At 38.1% G+C, this 7,281-nt stretch overlaps 1 non-coding gene across 1 annotated transcript; it reads right to left on the bottom strand.

Annotated features, from left to right (window-relative positions):
- Positions 1 to 5,927: 5,927 nt before the first annotated feature.
- LOC133035290 (small nucleolar RNA R71) lies at positions 5,928 to 6,034 on the bottom strand. Its single transcript, XR_009686566.1, has one exon. It is a non-coding gene; the product is annotated as a small nucleolar RNA R71 (small nucleolar RNA).
- Positions 6,035 to 7,281: the final 1,247 nt, after the last annotated feature.

Below are 7,281 nucleotides of genomic sequence, written 5' to 3'. Positions count from 1 at the left end.
TTCGACCGATTAGGCTGATACTTAGGTTGGTGGTTCCGTACTATTTGACGTATCACGTCGGTACAGGCTGGAGTATGACCGACGGCGGAGTATGACCCGGTTCAGGCGGATTAGGCTGATACTGTAACACGTCGTTACAGGCTGGAGTATGACCAGCAGCCGGAGTATGACCGGTTCGACCGATTAGGCTGTTACTTGTCAATAGCATCGTCCCTATGAACGTTCAGAACTCAGTACCGTGTTGGACACGGCAGTTAGGGGGACTTAGTATCGTGTTGGACACGGCAGTTAGGGTTATGGTCAGGGGTATGGGCGTCTGATCATGACCGGGATTTATGTATGAGTATCATTATGCTTTTCTTACTGAGTCTGTCGACTCACAGTGCTATGTTTATGTGTAGGTAAGGGCAAGGCTAGGGCTGATGGACCGTGAACGAGCCTATGAAGATTGTACATGTCGGGGCGGTTAGGCCTGGAGCGTACGATCATCGGGACAGCGAGGCTATTTTTGTAATTAGTCGCTAGCCGACAAGTATTTTGTATAGACAGTAAACTTTTGTAAATGGTTTTGTAATCGGGATCCCGAGTCGTTTGTATCAATATTTTACAAGTTTAATTAAAAAGCAAAAATTTTAATTAATCACGTTTTCCATAAACCTCGTTGATTAGCAACGAGCTGCACAGCATGTTTAAAAATCACGTAATACGCCTATGCTAGTTAGGGTGTTACAATACATTGGAAGGGACCGATATTGAACTTCGATTAGATATGATAAATTTACCGTAATATCCATTCAATTCCATATCACGTAGTTGATTCTAGATCAAATGATCTTCATCCTGATATGGTTAGGTTCGATCTCAAGAGTAATATACATGTTCTTTGATTTGTTAGTTAAGCCTACTTTTTGCTCAGGGTGATACATACATTTTGGGAACATGATAGTGCAATTGAGTGGGAGCGCTAATCATAGATATGGAATCTATAGCTTCTTTAGGTATTTAGAAGTGAAACGATGATTTCCTTCGAGCTTGCTAAATAGAGATAAATGATAGAACGTTCATTTTAGTGACTATATTAATTCACTATAATATCATTTATAGGTGGCAAGTGTTTTAAGGATAAAATACATTGAAAGGGTGTAACGGTAATTTTATCCCTATGCAATGTAGATCATCTATAAAGGATCATTGATTATTGGGATTATAACAATGGATAACTAATAGCGTATCTATATCGTGGAACATATAGAGCGTTCTATATGAGTGAGAGTACAATTCTAAGTTCTATGCGTGGATGCAACAAAGAATTAATAAGAGAGTGAATTTACCTTGTAAGTCTGCTTATTGGAAGCTCGGTTATATAGGCCCATGGTCCCCATACTAGTTGAGACCATACTGCTTGTAAGACTCAGTTAATTGATTTTAATTAATCAATTATAATTCTAAAATTAGACTATGTCTAGTTTATGAATTTTCACTAAGCAAGGGCAAAATTGTGAAGAAAAGAGATTCTAGGTTTTATTTATTAATTAAAAGACTTTATTAAGTCTAATTAATAACTATATTAAATGACAATATTATTTAATAATTAAATTTTAGTTGTTAAATAATTGGAATTGGCATTTAAGTGGTTAAATTGGAAAATTGGCGTTTTTGAGAAAATGAGATGGGAAAATGACAAAATGACAAAATTGTGAAGTGGGGCCCAATCCATTACATGGCCGGCCACTTAGTGTGGATTTTTACCATTTATTTTTCTATTATTTTAATGCTAATTAAATCTAACCCAAACCTAGGTGATTACCTATAAATAGATAGTGATGGCGCACACTTAAAGTAGATGAGAGATGAAATTTCTTGCCTTCAGGAAAAAGTTGAGCCTCCTATTCTATACCATAGCCGAAACTACATTCCTCTCTTTTCTTCTTAAAATTTTCATACCTTGAGTGATAGAGTGAGTGCCCACACACTTCAAGTGGTATCTCAATCATAGTGTGGAAGATTGTGAAGAATCCAATCAACAAGAAGGAGAATCGGGCTCAAGAAGGAGAGAAAGAGATTCAAGTTCAGATCTTGATAATTCTCTTCTAGAGAAAGGAATCAAGGGCTAGAGATCTGAACGGAAGGAGTCATTATATTCCGGTACACCCAATGTAAGGTTTTCTTAAACCCTTATGTGTTTATTTCATTGTTTTAGAGAATTCATATTAGGATGTTAATGAAACATACTTGTTAGTAAATCTAGATCCTGGTAAATATTTCCAACAACTAAACCTAGAAACCATAAAAGAAAAGAGATCGATAATAATGATGAAAAATATCTATGGCATTTACGATTAGGTCATATTGGCTCTGACAGACTTCACAAGTTAACCAAAGATGGTCCATTGAAAAATGTCGTCTTGGGTGAATTACCAGTTTGTGAATCTTGCCTAGAAGGAAAAATGACTAAGCGTTCTTTCTCTGCAAAGGAAGAGCGTGCCAAAGAACCTCTTGGGTTAGTGCATTCAGATGTCTGTGGACCTCTAAATGTAAAAGCTAGAGGAGGTTATGAGTATTTTGTCACTTTCATTGATGATTTCTCTAGATATAGTTTTATTTAACTAATGCAAAAGAAATCTGAAACGTTTGAAATGTTTCAAGAATTTCATGCTTTGGCTCAAAACCAACTAGGTAAAACATTAACGATCTTGCAAACTGATAGGGGTGGAGAGTATATGGATATGCAGTTCAAAGATCATTTAATTGAACTTGGAATTGAATCGCAGTATACTACCCCTAGCACTCCACAGCAAAATGGAGTTGCAAAAAGAAGAAATCACACACTTTTGGAAATGGTTAGGTCTATGTTGAGCTATTCAACTCTGTCAATATTCTTTTGGGGATATCCAATACAGACAGCTAATGACATTTTAAATGTTGTTCCATCTAAAGCAGTCCCTAAGACACCCGTCGAACTATGGAATGGTCGTACACCCAGTTTACGCCATTATAGGATTAGGGGGTGCCATGCAAATGTCTTAAGAAAGAAAGAAGGCAAACTAGAAACGCAAACTGAAGTTTGCTTGTTTGTCAGAAATTCTAAAGAGACTAGGGGTGGACTATTTTATAGTCACAAGGATAACAAAGTCTTTGTTTCTACAAATGCTGCTTTCGTTGAAGATGACTATATTAAAGACTTCAAGCTGAAAAGTAAAATAGCGTTAGAAGAAATGCTTTTAGATATAACTCCTTTTAATGTTCCATCATCTTCTACTCAAGTAGAAGAGAATCCCACTCCCTCGGTTGAACCTTTGCAAGTTGATACAACCGAGAAATCTACCAAAAATGTTCCTGTTCAAAAGGTTATGGCTCCTCGTCGTAGGGGGAGGGTTTCTACAAAACCATCTTGTTATGGCTTGGATGGTGCAATCAATATGGTTGTTGGTGACAGTATTGATGACAATATATTAACCTATAAACAGGCAATGGCAAGTCCCGAACAAAAACAATGGTCAGCTAGCATGGATTCAAAAATGGATTCCATGAAAAAGAATAAAGTCTGGGAATACGTAGACGCACCTGATGATTATCGTCCAATTAGATGTAAGTTGGTCTACAAGAAGAAAAGAGGTGTTGGTGGCGAAGTCAAAACTTTGAAAGTTAGACTGGTCGCTATGGGTTATACCTAGAAGAGAAGGTGTGGACTATGAGGAAACTATTAGTCCGGTCGCCAAGCTCAAATCCATCAGAAGTCTTCTCTCCATAGCAGCCGCTTTCGATTAAGAAATTTGGCAAATGGATGTCAAGACAACTTTCCTTAACGAAATTCTTGAAGAAACCATCTATATGGAGCAACCAGAAGGCTATGTTCTTCCAGGGCAGGAAAAGAAAGTTTGCAAACTCAATAGGTCCATTTATGGACTTAAGCAAGCTTCTCGCTCTTGGGATAAAAGGTTTGATGAAATAATCAAGACCTACGGCTTTCACCAAAATGATGATTGTTAGGTTATATTTAGCCTATGTTTCGGGTCTGTAAAGTTAGCATTTTCTCGTCTATTGGTGTCTTTTGGAGCAGTTTTACGCTTGATTTTTATTGTTTCAGGTTCCCAGGGTGTTAAAGTTCAAATTCAGTCAAATGGTGAAAAGACGGGACAAACAGGTAAAAAAATTGGAAAAATCGGCTCTAGATGCGTCAGTAGTCGTGACCACCATTGAGCCAGGTCGTGACCCTTTTTCATGGTCGCGACTCTGGTCGCGACTTCGAGATTTGGCAGAAACTCGGTTTTTCAAGTTTTGCCTATAGTCGCGACCAGCTTAAAGGCTAGTCGTGACTAGGTACGGAAAATGCAGTTTTGACCTAATTTTGATTTTTCTCTCAATTGGAGGCACACCTCTCATCCCTATATAAGGAATACGACTCTGAAGGTCAACCTAAGCAGAAAAAGACCTAAAAAGTGGAAGAAGGTGGAGAGGAAGCTATCTTGAAGACCCGGAGCGATATCACCTTCTAGTTTCTTTCTTTTACCCTTAATTCTTTCTTTTATGTTTAGTTTTGTTTCACAATTAATCATGGATGTTTTTAATGTTTTTATGAGCTAAATTTCCCATTAAGGGAGGATGATGAATGTTGTTTAAGTTTATGCCTAGTTAATAAATAATTGCCATTCCTTCATCTTGTTGTGAATACTATCTATATTTGTGTTTAATTCCATGTGCATGTTTGATCACCTTTTACATGTTAATGTTCTCAATTTGAAATCTGAAAAGTGAGAATTGAGAATGCTAAAATTGGATAGTCTAGGTTTTGATGTGAAATGAAATTATTTACATAGCCTTAGTGACAAATAGATTATTGCTTAATGCTGATTTTATGTTGATTTAATTAAGAAGTTAATTAGAGAACATAAGATTTAGAACCTAAAAGATCTGAAAAGAGTTAGGTTAATTTATAATTTGTCATTCACATTAAGATAAGGATAGCAATTAGGTATTAACATTGGTAACTTAACAACAGGATTCACCTCCCTAATCTCTCATCTTGATTAATCGTCGTATATTCTTTTTAATTTTCTGAGTTATTTTCTTTAAAATTGCAAAATTATTGTTTTTACCAGATAGAATCATAAGTATAGTTTAGTAGTACTTAATCCAATTCCCTGTGGTTCGACCTCACTTGCGTGAGATACTACTTGATTGCGTATACTTGCATAGTAATCATAATTTTCATAACAAGTTTTTGGCACCGTTGCCGAGGAATTGTTTAAAGATTAATATTACACAAAATTATACTAACTTCTACTTTGGTATATTTTCTCTTGATGAATTTCTAACCTTTCTCTTGCAAAACTGTTCTTATCTATTTCAGGTATTTTGAGTGCATGCGCCGCCAAGGGCGAGCAGTTATGCTACCCGTTGACCCTGAAATCGAGAAAACTTGTAGGAGAAATCGAAGGAACAAGAGGCAAGAAAGAGTTTCAGCAACTGCTGAAACATCAAAAATCATGACTGCTAATGTGAATGCGAATGCTGCAAATAACGGTAATAATGGTGGTGTCGTGGAAGATCAAGCTAATGGCCGTAGCTTGAGAGATTACATTCTCCCTACTCTAACGGGAGTGCAGTCATGTATCAGGCCACCGGCACTGGATGCAAATAACTTTGAGATCAAACCTGCCATACTTCAAATGGTGCAGTCTTCAGTTCAGTTTGGTGGCCTCCCTTCTGAAGATCCTAATCTGCATCTCTCAAACTTCATGGAACTTTGTGAAACTTTTAAAGTTAATGGAGTTAGTGATGATGCCATTCGTCTGAGACTGTTCCCATTCTCGCTCAGAGAACGAGCCAAAAGTTGGTTAAACTCCTTGCCACCCAACTCTATTGCCACCTGGAATGATCTGGCAACGAAATTCTTATCAAAGTTCTTTCCTCCAGCAAAGTCTACCAAGCTGCGAGGAGAAATCAACAACTTCTGCCAACAAGATAATGAATCTCTCCATGAGTCTTGAGAGAGGTTTAAAGATCTGATCAGCAAGTGCCCTCATCATGGTATAGAGAAGTGGATGCTGGTCCACAATTTCTACAACGGGTTGGTCGGTAACACTAGAACTCTGATAGATGCAGCAGCTGGTGGAGCTTTTATGAGAAAAAGTGCTAATGAGGCTTACGATCTATTGGAGGAGATGGCTCTAAACAATCACCAGTGGCCAACCGAAAGGAGTCAAACTAAGAAAGTAGCTGGTGTGTTAGAGGTTGATGCCATTACAAAGTTGACAGCTCAGGTTGAGGCATTGACAAAGCTAATTGCAGGGCAAGCTAAACAAGCCCAAGTTGTTTGTGAGATATGTGGAGGAAATCATCACTTTTCAGAGTGTCAAGCACATGTGGATGATTTTCCAATGGATGAAGCAAAAGCCATTGGAAATTTTTCGCAGAACAACAACAACAATTTTGGGTTCAACCAAGGTGGTAACCGAAGAAACAGTGGGTTCTATCAGCAACGAAATCAGAACCAGACACAGAACCAACAGTTTAATTAGAAACAAGCCTCTGGTGGAAATTCTAGTTTGCAAACAGATTTACTGCTACAATTCATGACTGAAACTAGATCTTCCATTAAAGACCTGCAGACTCAGATGGGCCAACTAGCAACTCAGGTAGCAACCCGTCCTCAAGGAAATTTGCCTAGCACAACTGAAGTCAATCCCAAAGAAAACTGCAAGGCAATTACCCTAAGGAGCGGTAAGAAATATGATGGGCCTGAATTGACACAACCAGCTGATGTAGATAAGGAGATTAAAGTTCAACCAATGCCAACCCCAACACCAACAGTAGAGAAGGCTACTGATAGCCCAGCACCACCACAACAGTCTCCACCAATCAGTATTGATCATCATGTGAAAATACCCTATCCTCAGAGACTCAGAAAGACAAATCTAGACAAGCAGTTCACCAAATTTCTAGAGGTTTTCAAAAGACTACACGTTAACATTCCCTTTGCTGAAGCTTTAGAGCAGATGCCAAGTTATGTGAAGTTCATGAAGGAGATTCTGTCAAAGAAGAGAAAGATGGAGGATTATGAGATAGTGGCTCTAACTGAAGAGTTCAACGCCATTCTATAGAAGAAACTTCCTCCCAATCTCAGAGATCCAGGGACTTTCACTATTCCTTGCACTATTGGGAGAATCGAAGGAATAAATGCATTATGTGACTTGGGAGCCAGCATTAACTTGATGCCTCTGTCAGTGTTTAAAAGATTGCAGTTGGGAGAATCAAAGCCAACCACAGTAACTCTCCAAT

This window comes from Cannabis sativa, chromosome 2 (assembly GCF_029168945.1).
Source record: "Cannabis sativa cultivar Pink pepper isolate KNU-18-1 chromosome 2, ASM2916894v1, whole genome shotgun sequence".
NCBI classification, from domain to species: Eukaryota; Viridiplantae; Streptophyta; class Magnoliopsida; order Rosales; family Cannabaceae; genus Cannabis; species Cannabis sativa.
Note: the sequence above shows the minus strand (reverse complement) of the source record. Positions and strands in the feature narration are given on the sequence as shown.